The sequence below is a fragment of the Centruroides sculpturatus genome, unplaced genomic scaffold (assembly GCF_000671375.1).
Source record: "Centruroides sculpturatus isolate CEXI.00-Female unplaced genomic scaffold, Cexi_2.0 scaffold2036, whole genome shotgun sequence".
Taxonomy (NCBI): Eukaryota; Metazoa; Arthropoda; class Arachnida; order Scorpiones; family Buthidae; genus Centruroides; species Centruroides sculpturatus.
This window is the reverse complement of record NW_019386257.1, coordinates 17,908-39,546: the sequence shown is the minus strand read 5'-3', so window position 1 is coordinate 39,546 and position 21,639 is coordinate 17,908. Positions and strand designations below refer to the sequence as shown.

At 26.7% G+C, this 21,639-nt stretch overlaps 1 protein-coding gene and 2 non-coding genes across 3 annotated transcripts in view; 2 read left to right on the top strand and 1 right to left on the bottom strand.

The window, feature by feature from the left end:
- The first annotated feature begins 587 nt into the window (after positions 1–587).
- Positions 588–660, top strand: Trnar-ucu. The gene has a single exon. It is a non-coding gene; the product is annotated as a tRNA-Arg (tRNA).
- A 514-nt stretch (positions 661–1,174) lies between these two features.
- Positions 1,175–1,247, bottom strand: Trnar-ucu. Its single transcript has one exon. It is a non-coding gene; the product is annotated as a tRNA-Arg (tRNA).
- A 2,670-nt stretch (positions 1,248–3,917) lies between these two features.
- LOC111614289 (zinc finger protein 585B-like) overlaps positions 3,918–21,639 on the top strand; it is a 33,817-nt gene continuing 16,095 nt past the window's right edge. Inside the window, exon 1 of the mRNA XM_023355663.1 lies at positions 3,918–4,483. The gene's annotated coding sequence lies outside the window, so the exon portion shown is untranslated. The remainder of the gene's footprint in view (positions 4,484–21,639) is intronic.

Sequence of the window (21,639 nt, the reverse complement as noted above, 5' to 3'; positions counted from 1 at the left end):
CCGCATTATGTATTTTATTACAAATTTCTATACATGTGAAAAACAACGATAAGATTGCTATTGTATATTCGAATATCGAATTAGTGTATGCATATTCCCAATGAAAGCGCTGTATTGTCGAATACGGGATAGCTTCCACGACGAAAATATTTGAATGGTGTAAAGCAGCCAGATTATACGCATTCGCGCATACGCTTTACAGAGCACCAACTTCCCCCACTTTTGGCTCATAGATGCTACACACCAAAATATCTTATAACGCTTCCAATTATTCTATCCAGGGCCGGCACAGCTTCCCTATCACGAAATGTCACCGTACGCCACTGCAAAAAGTATAAGTAGTTTAATAAATAGTTTATATATAATTAAAATACATACTGTATTTTTATCATTTCATCTATTTGACAATGATTGTTATTTCCAGATAACAATCATTAGAACTCTTTGGAATTAATTAACAAACGAAGAACTGACATTTTAAAAGTATTTATTAATATTTTATTTAAAAAAAAAAAAAACAGAAAATTTAAGCTAATGATTAATTTATTGTCTATTAAGACAAAATTTAAAAACCTGCTTAACTCGTTGTCCCTGTAGCGCAGTGGATAGCGCGTTGGACTTCTAATCCAAAGGTCCCGGGTTCGAATCCCGGCAGGGATGCTACTGTTTCCCACAAACCGTAGCTTTTTGATTCCTTCGTTTTATAAAATCACCTAAACTACTACTCGTTGATGAAGCTCAGAATAAGGGAAGATATCCATAAATTACGTGAATAATTGTTAATTAATGCTAGTTTTGTTCGAACATTGCTGCCTAGCGTGTTTTTGTCTACTGTTATATTTCTAATCTTTATCTTTATTATATTCTAATCTTAATTTCTTATCCTATATTATATGGTCAGAACCGCTCGGCATTGATGTTAAATTAACTGAAATAGTCAATTCTTTAAAACAAATTGACTACAAGACACAGGAACATAGTATAATCAACGCGCTAACCAGTGTAGAAGCTGAGAATGATCTACAAAAATTTTAATGCTGCAGATGAATCAACATTAATGATTATTCACTGAATTTATGGATATTTTCTCTTATCCTGATGTTAATCAACGGGTAGTTTCGGTGATTTTATAAAACGAAGGAATCAAAAAGCTACGGTTTGTGAGAAACAGTAGCATCCCTGCCGGGATTCGAACCCGGGACCTTTGAATTAGAAGTCCAACGCGCTATCCACTGCGCTACAGGGACGCGATATCAACTGTTTTATAAAAATAGCTTAAATTTAAAGGGTTAATTTGAATTAGCGTAATCAATTAGATTCCATTGGCTGTTTCTGAGAATACATAAATATAACAGACATTTAATGTAATAAAGATAAAATAGAACTGTATTAGAAAGTTATCAAAAATATGATTAAATTTGTTTCGCGAGATACGCCTTTACAATATTACAGTCGACCCCCTATAACACGGGTTCCTATAGTTCGGATTTCTATATCACGGCGAAAAAATTGCGACAGTATTCGTACAAACATGCTAAAAAAACTCGTATAATTCAGTAAAACGTCATCGCCGACTCGTGTCGCGACATGATTGGTCGAATCTAGACCAATAGAGGATATTGTACAAACCGTTGAGTTTAAACCAGCAGCGGACCTACTGAAAACCATTTATTATTTAACGTCCATAAAAATTATATTTATATTAATGATGTCTCCAATGTTCTGCGAATTTTTCACAAAAAAAAATAATAATAATTTATCAGAAAGCACGCGAGCGCCATTCGATGACAAGCTCCACGACGAAAACAAGCTTAAGCAATGGCTTAGTCGAACGGTGCACACTTGGTAAGTAATCTTACAATTTTTTGTTTATAGCATAGATTATATGGATTATTCCAAAAAATTTATACGTATTTTGGAAATGTTGAGTCGAATTAGTCTAGAATCGATTAATTTTATGGAAGAAACCTTTCAAACAGTCGTAGTCCGTAAACTGCATACGTGCTGGGTTGTGATTGGCTGGACTCATAGAAAATGGATTCATAAAAACCGGAAACGTATCTACCGTGTTATAGGGGGGTCGAATGTATATTACGCATTTCAATTTCTCTGTTATGAGTGGTCTTAATTTGCAATGAGGTAGCATCTAACGTCAATAACTTGACTTATTCATGAAACTCTACGATATTATTGTACTCCAATAGATAATGAAATAATTATATGGAATTTGTGCTCGAAATGTTAATAATAGGTGTAATGTAATATTGCTTGACATCTAATTATAATAAACAGGTTTTTGATTGAAGAAGAATATAACTTAGGATTGTCACAGACAGTCTACATTACCGTGATCAGATGTCTCGGTTTTCTACATTTTGTCTTGTAATTACAACCTTTGTTGGGATATTTAAATGTCCCGTATTTCTTTGTATTTACGTCACAATCGGAATATTTCGAGCGACTTCATTTGACGCTTTGAATAACTTCGTGTGTCTTCGTGAAATCAGTTGCGACAACTTTGCGAAGGCAACCACACTAATTATTGATAAAACTCGAACCGTTTTACCAGTGGCAAACCGTGGGTGTCAGCCGCCCGGAGCGGAGGAAAATTTCGGTCCCCCTTATTTAGATATTTCAATGTAAAAGACCAAAATTCAGTTTTGTCACAGAACAAGCAATGAAAAATTCGATGGTAGTGCAGCGAGCTGTTTAAAATAGTTCTATTGGATATTAGTGGTGTATATGAACGCAAATGAATCGTACAAGAGAAAAAAAAGGTCAACAGATTTCGCAGGAATTCCTCAGATGAAAAAGTTACTAGTTCACCGGCGAGCCGATTACCGGACTGTCCGGACGATAGCACTTTCGTAGGCGCGATGCAAGTACAGATTAGGATGTTTCAAATTTTTACAAGATATTACTGTTATTTATTGTGAAATTTTGCCGCCCCCTAAAAAGTGCCGTCCGGGGCGGGCCGCCCCTGCCGCCCCCACTACGGTACGCCACTGCATTTTACCAAAATTACTATTGGAGACAGTGTTAATTAGTTATTGTACGTGCTGCAGCAGCAAGTATGTATTACGATTTTATTGTTTTAATTTATTTTAAGGGTTTACCAGTGGCCAAGCGGTTCTGTTTCCTGAACACTTGGAGTTCGGTCGTGGGTTCAGAGCCTGGCCAGGACGGGCTTGCGACGTAAAGTCTTTCGTGTTTTCTCCACATCAGTAACGGCCAGGGCCAGTTACTCTTAAAAAGATCTCCCGGAAGGCAATTTCCCTAGGCAGATTAGCTAAGTTATGCGTTGCCTTAACTTAACTAAACAAACAAGTTTATCTTACGAGTTAGCTTTTTTACTCATATTTCCGACAATATAAAAGTAAAATAACCACATTAAGCGCCGTTTATTGTGATCAGCAATTCAAAACGTAAAATTCGCTGCATTTTAATCGTTTATTAGAACAATACTTTCGATTTAGACAAATTTCAAATGCTTTTCTGTCATTTTCGAGGCATGCGGTGAAGATATACTTTATAGCTGACGGCTGGATGGGCGAGCGGTCAACGTGGCAGCCTACCGCTCTGGAGAACCGGGATCGATCTGAACGGGTCAAAAAATGGCCTTACGAATATGTCGGGTCCCATTGTGGGCCTGGCCGAATCCGTAATGTGCTTGCTAAAAGAAACCCTCTTAGTGCCCACAGGGCGAAAAGAGTTTAAAAAGAAGGCTGCGTTTCTCAATAGTACTAATATGGTTTATTTAATTTAAAAATTCGATAATATAATATTTTATTTATTAATATATAAATAAGAACGCTAAGCTTAAAGGAAAAAAAAAAATATATATATACAGTATATAACACATTAACAAAGAAAATTTCCATATTTTATTCTAACGTAACGAGAGGGCGCATCGATTCGTAAACATGGCTAGAACGGCGTGGGAAGCCGATCGTTACTTTTTTCCCTACTAAAAAAAAAACAAAACAAAACAAAAAAAAAAGAAAAAAAAACAAGTTTCAAATGCTAAGTAATGCGGTAACATCGGATAAACTAGCACGGTTAGTCATGGTAACATGTACGAGATTAAAGAAGAGTTAGTTATAAACTCTATTGAACGTGGACGTTTCCATCTTGGAATTTTTCTTTTTTTATTTTTTGTTTATTTCGAATTCTTTTTTCCCCCTTTCTCTTTTCGTCGAAATGGAGGCTGCTTATAACGTCCGGCACTCTTAACTAAAAGTGAAGCAAAAAACTCCCTTTATATAATATTATTCGTAGAGTATTCGATAAATAATTAGCCGGATTGTCTACATTGGAGATCGTATGACAGAAAAGTTTTTTATCCTTCCTCCTAATGAAATTTGTTCAAGTTCTTTTGTGATCGTTTCTCTTGACGTCTGCCATTTCAGAATGTCCGATGGAGGTGAAGTTGGCTTCGTTCCTGTTCCAAATGTCAACTTATCACTACAAAGACTATATTTAAGTAGGTATTATTCTTATAAATAAATTTATATATTTAATTATTAAATGAATAATTACAAAATGATGCCTTTTTATATATCCTTATTCACTTTTTCCACTTCATTTAACTAATTTATCTCATTATTTTTGAAAGTTGATTACATAAGTGATATATAAACGTGTATTTTTATTGTGTTGATCTCTTTGTATTTGTATTATTTATAAATATGCACGTGTATTTGAAGTATTTTAATTGACCTTTATTATTTTGAAATGTACGTATCGTGGCTAATTTCATTTATAAAAAGTCAAAATACTTCTTTGTTTTCCAGCGTATCGCTTCCTCGGCGATTGTCTTACCTCGATTGTAATCAGTCTAATTTAATTACTAATCGTATGTTTAATTTGAAGAGTTTAGTATTAACGGATATTAAATGAACATCTTTGCGTAGTTTAAATTCTTTTATAAATTTGTAAATCTAGATGTCTTTGAGGAATTTTTCATATTTTGTATGCTTCCAAAAAGAACGGATTGAAATGCGTTTATTATTAGTCGGCGTGATGAATTGAATTTATATCTTATATATATTAGTAATAAAGTGATAAATATATATTTGAAATTACATAAATAAAATGATTTTTACATGAAAAAAATTATCTTGAACATGATATAAGTTTGAGTTTATTCACTAATTTCAATTATTAATGATTAACTATTATATGTTTATTAAAAGATTAAAAAAAGAAGTTGTGCAAAGAATTTGTTTGCTTTTTAATATGTAAATATTTTTATTTTAAATGGGAAAACGTGTTTACTCTTAAAATTAAATAGAACTGCTTCATATAATGTTTTTAATTTTGAATTTTGTAATATTAGTTTCTTATTTGTAAAGGATTCTTGTAACATAAATTCTACATAATGATATTGAAAATTTTTACTGCTCAGAAAATTTTGCATATAACATTTGATAAATGAATCATGTATGTGTCACACGAACAATTATGAATTATACATTTGAATGTTATGTATTAGAAAAATCAAGAGTTATGGCAACTATAAATGATTTTTATAAATGACACAAAAAATATTTTTTTAAATTATAAATTAATTAAACATCAAAGATATTTTAATTAATCCTTATCAGATTTTATTACCGACTTTTATAATAGTATCTTTCAATTTTCATCTTTTGTTGTACTAACAGTTTATTATATCATTACTATGTAAATTTTTTGAATAATTATTAATTCTAAATTTAACATTTAAATTTAAAAGTAACAAATAAATGTATTGTTACTTATATAATTGATAATATATTCAATAGTAGAGCATGACAGTTGATAATCCTGTTTGCATTTTATAAATTACATGACCGATATAAATAAAAACATTATTTTCAGTTTAGGACTTTTAAAAACATGCAAGTTCTATACAAAACATTATATATTTTTAAAATATATAATATTTAATTTAAATATAACTAAATAAAAAACTTGAATTTCAATTTAATTAAAAATATTTTGTAAAATCATAATTGTAAAGTTTTGTAAAAAGTATAGATTTTTATTTTTAATTAAATGATAATCTTTCTCCATATAAATTGAAAATTTGCTTTGGATAGTGTTTAAAACATAAAGAAATCTCAAATTTGGATACTAAGTACAACAAAATTGTGACATTAAATTGATTCAATGTTGAATTTCATGTAAAATTCAATTTAATTAGACGTCTTTTGGAAATCTATAAGTCCACCAGGAGATCTAGTTGCATCAATTTGAGGGATACCAGGAACATATCTAATGTCTGGAAGTCATGTTTTGAAATCCCCAAACCCATGGGAAGTATTATATTCTGTACGACAGACAACTCCATTTTTCTTTTATTTGGTTAACTTTTGTTTATTTATACCTGTTTTAAGTTTGTTTTTAAATTTTAATTCTACTATATTCTATGAATATGTTTCAAAATTGTTAACATTCTAATTTCTGTACTAATGGACGAGTCATTTCCTTTCTAAAATATGAAATAATTGATGATTCTGAATGATGATATTAAATTAATATTCATTATCTTGATTAATACGTTAATTTATATTAATTCTTGATTTATTAAAATGACTTTAATTGCTAGTATAGCAATAATGCAGAATTTAATTAACATTAAAAAATATATTCATTGATTGTGTGACATTAAATTTTATGTAGGATGTAGGATAATTATGTAGAATATCAATTACTGTGAGTTTTTTCTATGATAACTTTTTGTAAATTATATATATGAATGCTAAAAATGTTGATAATGTGTTTAAAGATTTTTAGTCATTAGTTATTCAAATTTATTATGAAATTGCTTTTTTTTTTATAGAATTCTATGATAAATTATTAATGATGAAAAAATAGTTTAAAATATATATCTTTCAAATATTAAAATATTTGAAAGATTTTTTATTATAATCTTTTGTATGCATTATATCTGTAAAGAAAATAAATGTTTTAGTTCTAAATTAGAAAATTTGTTTTATATTATTTTTTCATTTTTTTAAATTATGCTATTGTATCTCTCTGATTTGATTTAACTTTGAATGTTTATTCTTTCATTTTTTATGATATTTAAGAAAAAAATTAACAATTTCAGATTTATTAATAAAATAACAGCCAAAACAATCTTTCAGAATTGTTATATATTTATATAAACACTTGTTTGAAAAATATTTACTTTTATAACAAGGTCATTTTCGAGGCANAATTCAATTTAATTAGACGTCTTTTGGAAATCTATAAGTCCACCAGGAGATCTAGTTGCATCAATTTGAGGGATACCAGGAACATATCTAATGTCTGGTAGTCATGTTTTGAAATCCCCAAACCCATGGGAAGTATTATATTCTGTACGACAGACAACTCCATTTTTCTTTTATTTGGTTAACTTTTGTTTATTTATACCTGTTTTAAGTTTGTTTTTAAATTTTAATTCTACTATATTCTATGAATATGTTTCAAAATTGTTAACATTCTAATTTCTGTACTAATGGACGAGTCATTTCCTTTCTAAAATATGAAATAATTGATGATTCTGAATGATGATATTAAATTAATATTCGTTATCTTGATTAATACGTTAATTTATATTAATTCTTGATTTATTAAAATGACTTTAATTGCTAGTATAGCAATAATGCAGAATTTAATTAACATTAAAAAATATATTCATTAATTGTGTGACATTAAATTTTATGTAGGATGTAGGATAATTATGTAGAATATCAATTACTGTGAGTTTTTTCTATGATAACTTTTTGTAAATTATATATATGAATGCTAAAAATGTTGATAAAGTGTTTAAAGATTTTTAGTCATTAGTTATTCAAATTTATTATGAAATTGCTTTTTTTTTTTATAGAATTCTATGATAAATTATTAATGATGAAAAAATAGTTTAAAATATTTGAAAGATTTTTTATTATAATCTTTTGTATGCATTATATCTGTAAAGAAAATAAATGTTTTAGTTCTAAATTAGAAAATTTGTTTTATATTATTTTTTCATTTTTTTAAATTATGCTATTGTATCTCTCTGATTTGATTTAACTTTGAATGTTTATTCTTTCATTTTTTATGATATTTAAGAAAAAAATTAACAATTTCAGATTTATTAATAAAATAACAGCCAAAACAATCTTTCAGAATTGTTATATATTTATATAAACACTTGTTTGAAAAATATTTACTTTTATAACAATATAATATTTCTTTAACTTTACTATAAACTATAAATATTGTTGTGGAAAACAAAGAAATATCTTTGCTAAATTATTTGTTGAAAATAAATAAATAATGTCAATTTATTAAATTCTGACATTGACTAAATCTGACAGTGTACAGGTAGAATTTAGCCTATAATTTGTTTCAAATTTGGTATATTGGAAGTTTATTAAATGTCTGAAGAGTGCTATATTAATTTTCAAATCAGTTCTATAATGAGATAGCATAAATAAAATGATTTCTTTCATATCTTTTAACAGGAGAATTATTTTTATTGCATTTTCTCTTGATGATGATAGTAACAATTTACCTGTATGAAGTTATAATGTTATCCTTTAATAATGCATTAATGCTAATTATAATGCTAACAATAAAGATTTATTTAGATTGAGAGTTTTTTATTTGCAATGTTAGTTTGTTTTTATACCTTCGATAGGATTGATATATATAAAATCATGTTGCCATTTTTCAATATCTTCAGTATTATTAAGGCAAGATCTGTTTTTTTTGACTTATTGCAGTTAAAAGTTCATAAATAATGGAAAAAGTATGAGCATTATGATACAAAAAGTTTTATATTAATTATTTCTTGTAGGATTAGATTCTGTTTCACGTGTTTTTTATTTTAAATAAATTTTTTGATGATGTTTATTCACATGTACTTGTGAGATTTTTCAATTAGGATTACAAATTCCAAAAATTTAATTTGGTTGAAGAATATAATGTTTCTTCAATGAATAAAAAATGGACGTTGCATTTTGATTATTGTCAACTTTATCTGATGAGAATTATTTATTCATGGAATAATATATCAGAAAAGAATTTTTAGCATTTTCTTCTTGCTAGTGATGATCGGAAGACTTAATTTATATGATTGGATGGTATTGTTTGGCTGAATGAGCAATTAATATCTCAATTAGTTTAAAGATCATTTTCAGTTTCAATTTAAAAAAAAAACACAAATTTTTTCCATTTCTCGACGTTTTACATNAAGAAAATAAATGTTTTAGTTCTAAATTAGAAAATTTGTTTTATATTATTTTTTCATTTTTTTAAATTATGCTATTGTATCTCTCTGATTTGATTTAACTTTGAATGTTTATTCTTTCATTTTTTATGATATTTAAGAAAAAAATTAACAATTTCAGATTTATTAATAAAATAACAGCCAAAACAATCTTTCAGAATTGTTATATATTTATATAAACACTTGTTTGAAAAATATTTACTTTTATAACAATATAATATTTCTTTAACTTTACTATAAACTATAAATATTGTTGTGGAAAACAAAGAAATATCTTTGCTAAATTATTTGTTGAAAATAAATAAATAATGTCAATTTATTAAATTCTGACATTGACTAAATCTGACAGTGTACAGGTAGAATTTAGCCTATAATTTGTTTCAAATTTGGTATATTGGAAGTTTATTAAATGTCTGAAGAGTGCTATATTAATTTTCAAATCAGTTCTATAATGAGATAGCATAAATAAAATGATTTCTTTCATATCTTTTAACAGGAGAATTATTTTTATTGCATTTTCTCTTGATGATGATAGTAACAATTTACCTGTATGAAGTTATAATGTTATCCTTTAATAATGCATTAATGCTAATTATAATGCTAACAATAAAGATTTATTTAGATTGAGAGTTCTTTATTTGCAATGTTAGTTTGTTTTTATACCTTTGATAGGATTGATATATATAAAATCATGTTGCCATTTTTCAATATCTTCAGTATTATTAAGGCAAGATCTGTTTTTTTTGACTTATTGCAGTTAAAAGTTCATAAATAATGGAAAAAGTATGAGCATTATGATACAAAAAGTTTTATATTAATTATTTCTTGTAGGATTAGATTCTGTTTCACGTGTTTTTTATTTTAAATAAATTTTTTGATGATGTTTATTCACATGTACTTGTGAGATTTTTCAATTAGGATTACAAATTCCAAAAATTTAATTTGGTTGAAGAATATAATGTTTCTTCAATGAATAAAAAATGGACGTTGCATTTTGATTATTGTCAACTTTATCTGATGAGAATTATTTATTCATGGAATAATATATCAGAAAAGAATTTTTAGCATTTTCTTCTTGCTAGTGATGATCGGAAGACTTAATTTATATGATTGGATGGTATTGTTTGGCTGAATGAGCAATTAATATCTCAATTAGTTTAAAGATCATTTTCAGTTTCAATTTAAAAAAAACAAAACAAATTTTTTCATAAAATAATTTAATTGAATAAAAATAATATGCGATGACATTATATCTGATTTTTTTTTTTTAATGTTTTCACAGTATAATTATTGTTTCCATTTGAGATATGCATGCCAACATTTATAACATAGCTACATAGAAGAAAGAAATTTAAATTTAGTATATCATAATGATCTATAAGAATAGAAATCTATTTATTTCATTAGTTTTGGATAATTTTAATTAATTGAAGATAGATTAATTCTTTTAAAAATCAGTTATTGAGTAACATAAATGTAAAAATTGCAAATTAAATGATACATTTAATTTTGTACAGGGATACAAAGGCAGACAAAATGAATTATCTTTTTTTTTTTTAATACATTTGCATTAATTTAATGGCTTTCAGATAATAATTAGATTTAAAAAAAACTATTTGAAATATTAAATACAGATTTGTATAGAAACTAAAGAAAATTAATTTAAGAATGTTATAGTACATCTTAATAGATTCTTTAAATTAAATATATTAGATTTCTTAAAACATTTTAACATTATTAAGTAGTAACTTGTATAATGATGATGAATTATTTAAAGATATCAAGTTGTTATACGTATTTTATTTATATATTCGTTTCAATTTTATACATTTAATCTATCTTTAACGTTGATAACTTGATTGATTGTCTTAAAACATTATAAAGTAATGATTTTAAAATTAAATTTATATCTTTCAACATGTTTTCAGTCTTTATAAATTTCATGAAGATTATTTACTACTAGAAAACATGGTAACTTCTTATTAAAGTTAATGACCTTGTGAATTATTTTAGTCGGATATTTATATATTTGTAATCATAGAAATGGAATTTACAAAGACGATAGTATAATATATATATACCTTTTTAGATTAAATATATATTGTCAGGAAAAATTTGTTATGATTAGAGTGTATTTTACACATTGTTTTAATAATTTTGGGTTTGGATAATTTACTTGAAACTGATATTTTAAAAAAACTTTTTGAGTAATATGCATTAAAGAATAAAAACATTATATAGATTAGCAAGAATTAACAGTCTAGAATATTTTAAAAATTATTCTAAGACTTGATTATATTTAAATTTTAGAAATAATATAAAATTGTCTATTCAATACTTTTGAATTTTTTAAATATAGAATTCTTAAAATTAACAATAAGTAATTAGGATTCTGTAAACTCCATAAGTAGATCAAAGTGAATGAGTTCTATCAACAACCATATATGTTATTTTTGGTCTTATATTGCATAATGAACTGTAATTTAGCTATATACTACTATCATATGTTTTGTTTTGATTTAATCTATGTTTTTCATTAATAGTAATTTTCTAGTATAAATATATTACTCAATGTATACATTAACTATTAATACATAAAACAATTTAAACAAAACTTGCAAATTGTAAATTTTTTGCTAATATGATAGAAAAATCTTTTGATATTTTAAAGATTTTGCTATTATATTGTATCTTCTGTATCTATTATATTCTTGTTTAATATTTTAGATATAAAAGATTATTATTAAAGTGAAATTCTTGTATTTTTGTATAAAATGAATAAATAGGTAACCAAACAGCATTTTTGTTCTTAAATTAATAAGTTTAGAAGTTAATCGGTTAAAATTATTTATCATAAAAAATAGCTGATCAGAGTGATTATCATGTTGGAAAGCCCTTGTTGTTGGTTCTGTAGTGAGAGTTAATATTTTATATTGGTTAACTCAAATATCATTTATGATTCTAAAACAATGTTATTAAAAAAAATCCTTATAAACAGTTTTCTAAAGAAATACAAGGTCTGTTCAAAAAGTATCGGACCTTTNCTATGACTGAGGACAAAATGAAACAATAGTGTTACTCTTAAGGGTGTAATTAAAATGAGAAAAGACATCTGATAGGGCCTAACAAATTTATATTTCTTTCCAATTTATAAATAGAAACAGAGTTATAAGTTGGAAGCTGTTATAATATGGTTTTAATATGGTTAATGAGATTAGATTACAAATCTCTTAATTCATATGAAATGTCAACAAACTCATTCATTGGAAATATATATTATATATTCCAGTATGTACAGTACAGTACATAGATATGTGTGTGCATGTTAGAGTAACATAATTTTTCTGTTAAAAATCAAAGTCTGTTTAATTAATTAAAGTTTTTATAACATAATTAAGCTAGAAATTTTATATAAATAAAATAAAACTGCTTTCAGATATTACTTACGACTAACAATATATGACTTTTCTTAACCTTTATTGTCATCATCAGGGAAAAGAACAATAATGCTATTTGAATGTAGAACAAAAATTTTACACAATTTTGAATTTTTGGTTGCAATGTATTTAGTTAATTTTTATTTTAACTTTTGTCTTTATAAATAATTTAAGTGATCACAGTAAGCATATTCTACTTACGATTCCTCTATATCAGAGGTGGCGAATCTATGACACGTGTCCAAAGTGACATGTAATGCATTGTATGATTTCAATTTATCATCTGTGTTTTCAATCACCCTTTCGATTTATCATCCTTTTTCAATCAACTTTTATACACTTAAATAAATTAAACGAGTGTGCTTTGATTAGAATAACATTATTCAAAGTCTAAAACTTTGGCTTGCATAAACATGTTTAAAGCTAAGTATGCTTACTATATGGCACGAGGGCTCAAAAAGATTCGCATCCCTGCCTTATACTGATAATGATAACTAATCAGTGGCATTAAGTGAAGTAAGCAATGCTTTTTTTTTTCTAATTTACTTCTGGTATGCATGTATAGTGACTAAAAGTAAAGTTCTGTTTTAGGAAAAATATAGCAATAACTTGCTAAAAAGGTGACACAGATCACCTGTACACTCTTTTTTAAAAAAAGTGTGGTTATCCAAGCTGGAAATCTAAATTAAAAAATATCTATTTTAAAAATTTGATTTGGATTAAATGCAAAAAATAAGATAATTTTGTCTCAAACATTTTTCTGAAAATGCTTCCATTGACTGCTTCAGTAAGCAACAGGGTATACAAATGGGATGGATTATGTGAAAATTTTTTAGCAATTTCCTACGAGTTAGATGCTGTCACAGGTTATATACATGAGTATATGATAAGTGCTAATTCTGATAACATTAGTTATTATTAGATATTATAGTCACAGATATTGTTATAAACTAAGTAGATTTTACCTGTTGTTGAATAAAAGTTAATAGAAAACATTTTGATAATACAACTGCCATTTTATTATTATTATGTTACCAATCAGGCAACATCAAATTTTTAAAATTATCATCTACCATAATTTTCTGAGTATAATCTGTAAAACTCAATTTGAAACTTGTGAAGTTTTAAATGTTGCAGGTTATTTATTTGTCTATCTGCAAAATTTAAGATCAAGAAAATGCTGTTTGATGGGTTCAAAGCTTGCAAATCATTTATATAATCAAACAAGCTAAGCAAAATTAGTACTTTAGTCATTTTCATTGTACATGTTCTTTGTTGATTATATCATAGAATTTTTTGTTTCTTTGTGCATTTTCTATTCCTCTCTTGATTAATATTGATAAATTTACTCAACTGCCTGTGTGAAGCAATCTGAGAAAGATATTTTGGTTAAGATTGCATGCANTAAATTTTATAAAATTAGAAAAAAAGATTATTATAAATGAATTATGGTTATCTTATATTTAATCTAATTAATTATATTTAATTGAATTTTTTTGCTGCTCTACTTAACATGAATACTTTTATATAATGAAATTAATTTTTATATTTATGAATAGAATTTATTAAGTAATATGTGAATACAATAATTAATTTCATGTGATTTTATTGATTTCAGTTTGTTAAAATTTTCCATCGATACACAAATCATTTTTTGTCAGTTGCTATTTCACAAATTCAAATATAAATCAAGTTTTAAAAAACAATAATAAACCTCTTCTAACTCCGACTAATAGGGGATGAGGATTGTCCAAGTTTATGAAAGTAGTTAGAAGAGTGTTTTCTCCAACAACATTGCTATACAGTACAGTAATTTGTTACAATCAGCTCTATACAGAAGTTTTACTGAGCTGAAATTATACTACTGAGTTTATTATTACAGGAAATGAACTAGAAAATTTTCATGACTACAGTATATAGCACACATGGGTAAATGTGGCTCTTGCTGAAAGTGTTAATTTCTGCTTATTATTATTTTTTTTTACAATTTTATTTCCACAATTTTGTGAAAATATGTTTATTAAAAANGTCTTTGAACTATCTTGTAATCCTAACTTAATTTAGTTTGTTGAAATAATACTGTAATAATGTCTTAAAAGTTATTAGAGAAATCAACAGTTTAAGAGCATTTACTCCTCATTTTCTCTGTTGTTTGTTTTCTTTATTTAATTTATTTTTTGTCCTTATTAGAAAATTAAATACTATAATATTTCTAGAATGGAGTTGCTATGTTGGATCTTAGACTGTGTATCACTCTGCCACCTTAGCTAAACAATGAAAATTCAAACATCATTTCACATGATATGACTTTTTTTTAATAATCTCAAACTTCTTGCAAAAATGTTTGAAATTTCAAATAGATTCTAACAGTTTAAACATATATCTCCTATATATATTTTAGGTTGTACTTTGTAATGAACATGGAACTATTTTCTGTCATTTATAGAGTGAAACTATTGAATATTGTAAAATAAAGACTAAGAATCCAGGACAAAATATATTTTAAAAATGCATATTAAAGGCTTTGTAGGCTCTACAGACAGCCTTTAAAGAAACTTTAGACTCCACTAGTTGGGTTGCAGTTTTCAAATTGCAGGGCTATACTGTACTGTACATTCCCACTGTCATCCATCTATCNAATTCAAACTGCTCTACTGTTTTCTTGTGCATTGACCATTGTATGTTGAAACATTGTAACAACTACAGATATTCCTTGACTTAGTCTAGAAGAGAAGGAATGAATGTGTCAATCCTAATGTTATATGTATGTTTGAAAGTTTGAATTTTGCAATGTCTTTATCACTACAGTAGAGCATTGATTATCCGACCCCTGATTAACCGACCGTTCTAGTCAGCAAATTTCAAATGTCTGCTAGTGATGTGGCACTACAATATTTGGCTATGTCTTGGCTACTTTGATATTATTTTTGTTAAATTTTTGCGTGTTTTAGCTGGCAACATGGCTCGACCATTGAAAGGAGGCCAGTATTTAAACGAAACTTAATTTTCTAATTACGAGTGGTTGTTTGTTTTGTGAGCAAAAAAATATTTTAAAATTATTTTAAACGATACAATAGCAATGATTATTACTTTGAAATAAAAATTTGTTAGGCTTAACATCGATAAAAATTCAACGCGAAGTTGGTTAATAGCGATATACTAATATATTAATTCCATGGGATATACTTTTTTTTAAACTCTTTTCGCCCTGTGGGCACTGGGAGAGCCTCTTTTTGCAAGCCCATGGTCAGGCCCACAATAGGGCTGCCAGGTGGCGAGGGATGGGACGGGACCCAACATATTCAAACAGACTCTCCTGAAAAATTCCTGGGGAATTTTCAACCCATTCGGATTCAAACCCGGGTTCCCCAGAGCGTTAGGCTGCCACCTTGACCGCTCGGCCATCTAGCCACAAATGGAATATACTAATATACTATACTAATAATGTGTTTTTTCATTCTTTTCGGTTATCTGATGTTTTTTAGTTATCCGACCAACCTGAGTCACCAATTGAGTCGGATAATCAATGCTCTACTCTACTTTCATTGTCGTAATCATCATCACCTAACTAGTCATGGTTTCTCAAATGCCCATAAAATCTTCATCTTCCAACCCTTCAAAAATCTATTGATTACAGCTAAATTTCTTCCATGCATTTTGAAGAGTTAGTTTTAATTTCATTCCAGCTGATATAGTATCAGAAGTGCCATATTCAACCATACTTTAGTTTCATTAAACTCTGTTCACCTCTACTGTATTCACTGTTTTCATCTATTAAGACATATAGGAATAATCTCTTGGTTCATTTGTTTGATCAGCAGGATAGTGTTGGAATGATTAAATGCACATTTTTTCCATCAATTGTTTCTACTTAATGCATCTGCTCATCCTCTGGGTGATCTTTTGTCTAATATCCATAATGCTTTCACTTCCTCCCGTTTAAAAACTAAAACTTCCATTGGAATTTTTGGATTTTAAGTACAAAATTTTGGTAAAACCAATTAGAGAATAATTGGTAACGTTTTAAGGATATCTTTAATAGCCATTGGTTTGTCTGATTTTCCTATTATGACAGTGATGAATCCCATCACTTAAAATCTATTAGCATACAAAAAAGCCATAGTTCAATACCTGGAAGAAAGCAGCTTGCTGCAAAAGTCTTGCAATACCTCATATAAATACAAAACAATTAGTAATTAAATGTTTTCAAAGCTTTCCAATAAATATTTAAGATACTCTACATCTTGCAAGTTTATCATGTTTATCCTCTGAAATTAGATGACATCAACATGAAATTATAGTTTCAAGTAACTACTTTATTTATTGGATTCTTCATGTGTGTGATCTAACAGATTTTAGTTTTTGTTGGCCACTGATACTTTCATATTTTAATTCAGAAGTTTGAATTGTTTGTCTTCAAAATGATGCATTATTTATTATGTTTTTGAATTGTCATTCAGTGAACAAGTCTGAGTTNTAAACTAAGTTCCAGCTTTTGGATTTAATATCTTGTAAACATGAAAATTTCCAGCATTCACTGTTTAAAAAACAAACGTTTTTGGTTATATTCAGTGGCCTGTGTCAGGTTAAGCAGATGCTATATCAAACGTTTGATATAGAATCTGTTTAACCTGATGCAGACCACTGAATGTAGCCAAAAATGTTTGTTTTTTTTTTTTAATGCTGGAAATTGAGAGGAAAGTGTAAATTTTTGTGTTTGTTTTTTATTATCTTAAATTCACAATTTTTACATCTTTTTATCAATATGATGCTGGAAATATTCTTAGCTATAGAATTATTATTATATGTTTCTGGTTGAATTAATGACTGTATTACCTGTCAGTCATGATAAAGACATTATTTTAGCTAGGTCTATTCTTCTTTCACACATGACTAAAATAATAGAGTAATGTATTAGAATTGTTGTTGTTAAAAATAGTTATTAGGAGAGAACTGAAATAACAACTCTTTCTCTCCAACTTAAAAGTACTGTATATAACAGTAGTAATGAAACTATGCAAACATTATTTAATTTTTAATAATGAAAATGAATAAATTTATTTTTAATTAATTTTATAATATTTCTCTTTTATTTTCAAATTTAAGTTTTAATAGTGTATTTAACTTTTCTTTTTCTTTGATTCTTTTTACTTTATCTGTAATATAAAGATTTCTTTTTTCCTTTGAATTTTTTAAGAAGAATAAATGCTGCATCTTTTCAAAGTTACTTTTCTTTACAAATCATTCATTTACTTTGTAAAGAAAAGCAGCTATGAAACACTATCAATTATTACTTTGTTTGAAATATTAAAGAATATGAAATATTAAAGAATATAAATAAATTTTTAATTCAACAAACTAAAAATATAAATTCTTGATTAATAATGTTATGATAGCAACTTGTGAAATTAGTTTATATTATGTCAAAAACTTAAAATTTATTCAGTTTTGATTTACATACATGTAANAGAAGAATAGACCTAGCTAAAATAATGTCTTTATCATGACTGACAGGTAATACAGTCATTAATTCAACCAGAAACATATAATAATAATTCTATAGCTAAGAATATTTCCAGCATCATATTGATAAAAAGATGTAAAAATTGTGAATTTAAGATAATAAAAAACAAACACAAAAATTTACACTTTCCTCTCAATTTCCAGCATTAAAAAAAAAAAACAAACATTTTTGGCTACATTCAGTGGTCTGCATCAGGTTAAACAGATTCTATATCAAACGTCTGATATAGCATCTGCTTAACCTGACACAGGCCACTGAATATAACCAAAAACGTTTGTTTTTTAAACATTGAATGCTGGAAATTTTCATGTTTACAAGATATTAAATCCAAAAGCTGGAACTTAGTTTAATAAAACACAGCTGAACTGATAAATATTTTCAATTATATACAGTATTTCCTACATATTAAAATATAGGAAATACTGTATTTCCTATATTTTAATATATAGGAAATACTGTATATAAATGAAAATATTTATCAGTTTAGCTGTGTTTTATTAAACTAAGTTCCAGCTTTTGGATTTAATATCTTGTAAACATGAAAATTTCCAGCATTCACTGTTTAAAAAACAAACGTTTTTGGTTATATTCAGTGGCCTGTGTCAGGTTAAGCAGATGCTATATCAGACGTTTGATATAGAATCTGTTTAACCTGATGCAGACCACTGAATGTAGCCAAAAATGTTTGTTTTTTTTTTTTAATGCTGGAAATTGAGAGGAAAGTGTAAATTTTTGTGTTTGTTTTTTATTATCTTAAATTCACAATTTTTACATCTTTTTATCAATATGATGCTGGAAATATTCTTAGCTATAGAATTATTATTATATGTTTCTGGTTGAATTAATGACTGTATTACCTGTCAGTCATGATAAAGACATTATTTTAGCTAGGTCTATTCTTCTTTCACACATGACTAAAATAATAGAGTAATGTATTAGAATTGTTGTTGTTAAGAATAGTTGTTATTAGGAGAGAACTGAAATAACTCTTTCTCTCTAACTTAAAAGTACTGTATATAACGGTAGTAATGAAACTATGCAAACATTATTTAATTTTTAATAATGAAAATGAATAAATAAATTTATTTTTAATTAATTTTATAATATTTCTCTTTTATTTTCAAATTTAAGTTTTAATAGTGTATTTAACTTTTCTTTTTCTTTGATTCTTTTTACTTTATCCGTAATATTATCAATTTATAAAATTTTCTTTTTTCCTTTGAATTTTTTAAGAAGAATAAATGCTGCATCTTTTCAAAGTTACTTTTCTTTACAAATCATTCATTTACATTGTAAAGAAAAGCAGCGTCAAATGAAACACTATCAATTATTACTTTGTTTGAAATATTAAAGAATATAAATAAATTTTTAATTCAACAAACTGAAAATATAAATTCTTGATTAATAATGTTATGATAGCAACTTGTGAAATTAGTTTATATTATGTCAAAAACTTAAAATTTATTCAGTTTTGATTTACATACATGTAAATTTTATTTTGGTTTTGCATACTATATAATTTATGACACACAAATTGTCATTAAGTTCTAAATTTGACAAATGCTTTTAGACTTATAACATTCTTCTTCTGAATATCAAAGATTACATCTGGATGTAGCATTGATATATGTGAAATTATGAAAAATAAACTTTATTTCACAAGAAATAAACCTTATTTGACATAATAGATTATTAAAACTTCAAATAGGATAGTATCTATGACTGAGGACAAAATGAAACAATAGTGTTACTCTTAAGGGTGTAATTAAAATGAGAAAAGACATCTGATAGGGCCTAACAAATTTATATTTCTTTCCAATTTATAAATAGAAACAGAGTTATAAGTTGGAAGCTGTTATAATATGGTTAATGAGATTAGATTACAAATCTCTTAATTCATATGAAATGTCAACAAACTCATTCATTGGAAATATATATTATATATTCCAGTATGTACAGTACATAGATGTGTGTGTGCATGTTAGAGTNCAGCCAGATTACATTGAAAATAGCTGGATGGTGAGGGATACTATTTAAGATATCCATGGTTATCCCTTACTGGTGAAAATTTCTGAAAGTTTGATTCCAAAATGGCAAACTTATGCCTTTGCTGTCACAATCATTCACCTATCTTTTAAGTCTGGTTATGATGAAAGTCAAAAACTGTGTATTGTATTTTTAAGATAAATATCGCACATCTCTCCAAGTGATCATTAAAATATTAATAAGAATATAATGCTTATCATATATCACAGAAGCAAATTAATTCTGTAGAATGTACAACATTCATCTGAATTTTAATTGTCATAACCATTTTAAAAATATAATTGAACACAGGAATTAATTAATTTTTATATAGTTTGTATATTTAACTTTAAATAATACAAGATGCAAAAATTATATATTGCTATTAACACACATATAAAGTTGTTATATTTTTTGTAAACATTTTTCAAGAAATTTTATCTCAGTCCAAGGAAAAGTTGTGGTTTTTAACAAGGAATTAATACAAAGTTCAATTATATTACATAAGGAGCAATTTCCTTTTCAAAAATAGAATTTTATTGTATAGATTAGAAATCATTAGGTATATTATTTCTATCATTTATCATAAGAATTGAACAATTCATTTATTTCCTATTATTGTTTTATTTAAAATCCATATATTCTGAAAACGTTTGTTTTTTAAACATTGAATGCTGGAAATTTTCATGTTTACAAGATATTAAATCCAAAAGCTGGAACTTAGTTTAATAAAACACAGCTGAACTGATAAATATTTTCAATTATATACAGTATTTCCTACATATTAAAATATAGGAAATACTGTATTTCCTATATTTTAATATATAGGAAATACTGTATATAAATGAAAATATTTATCAGTTTAGCTGTGTTTTATTAAACTAAGTTCCAGCTTTTGGATTTAATATCTTGTAAACATGAAAATTTCCAGCATTCACTGTTTAAAAAACAAACGTTTTTGGTTATATTCAGTGGCCTGTGTCAGGTTAAGCAGATGCTATATCAGACGTTTGATATAGAATCTGTTTAACCTGATGCAGACCACTGAATGTAGCCAAAAATGTTTGTTTTTTTTTTTTAATGCTGGAAATTGAGAGGAAAGTGTAAATTTTTGTGTTTGTTTTTTATTATCTTAAATTCACAATTTTTACATCTTTTTATCAATATGATGCTGGAAATATTCTTAGCTATAGAATTATTATTATATGTTTCTGGTTGAATTAATGACTGTATTACCTGTCAGTCATGATAAAGACATTATTTTAGCTAGGTCTATTCTTCTTTCACACATGACTAAAATAATAGAGTAATGTATTAGAATTGTTGTTGTTAAGAATAGTTGTTATTAGGAGAGAACTGAAATAACTCTTTCTCTCTAACTTAAAAGTACTGTATATAACGGT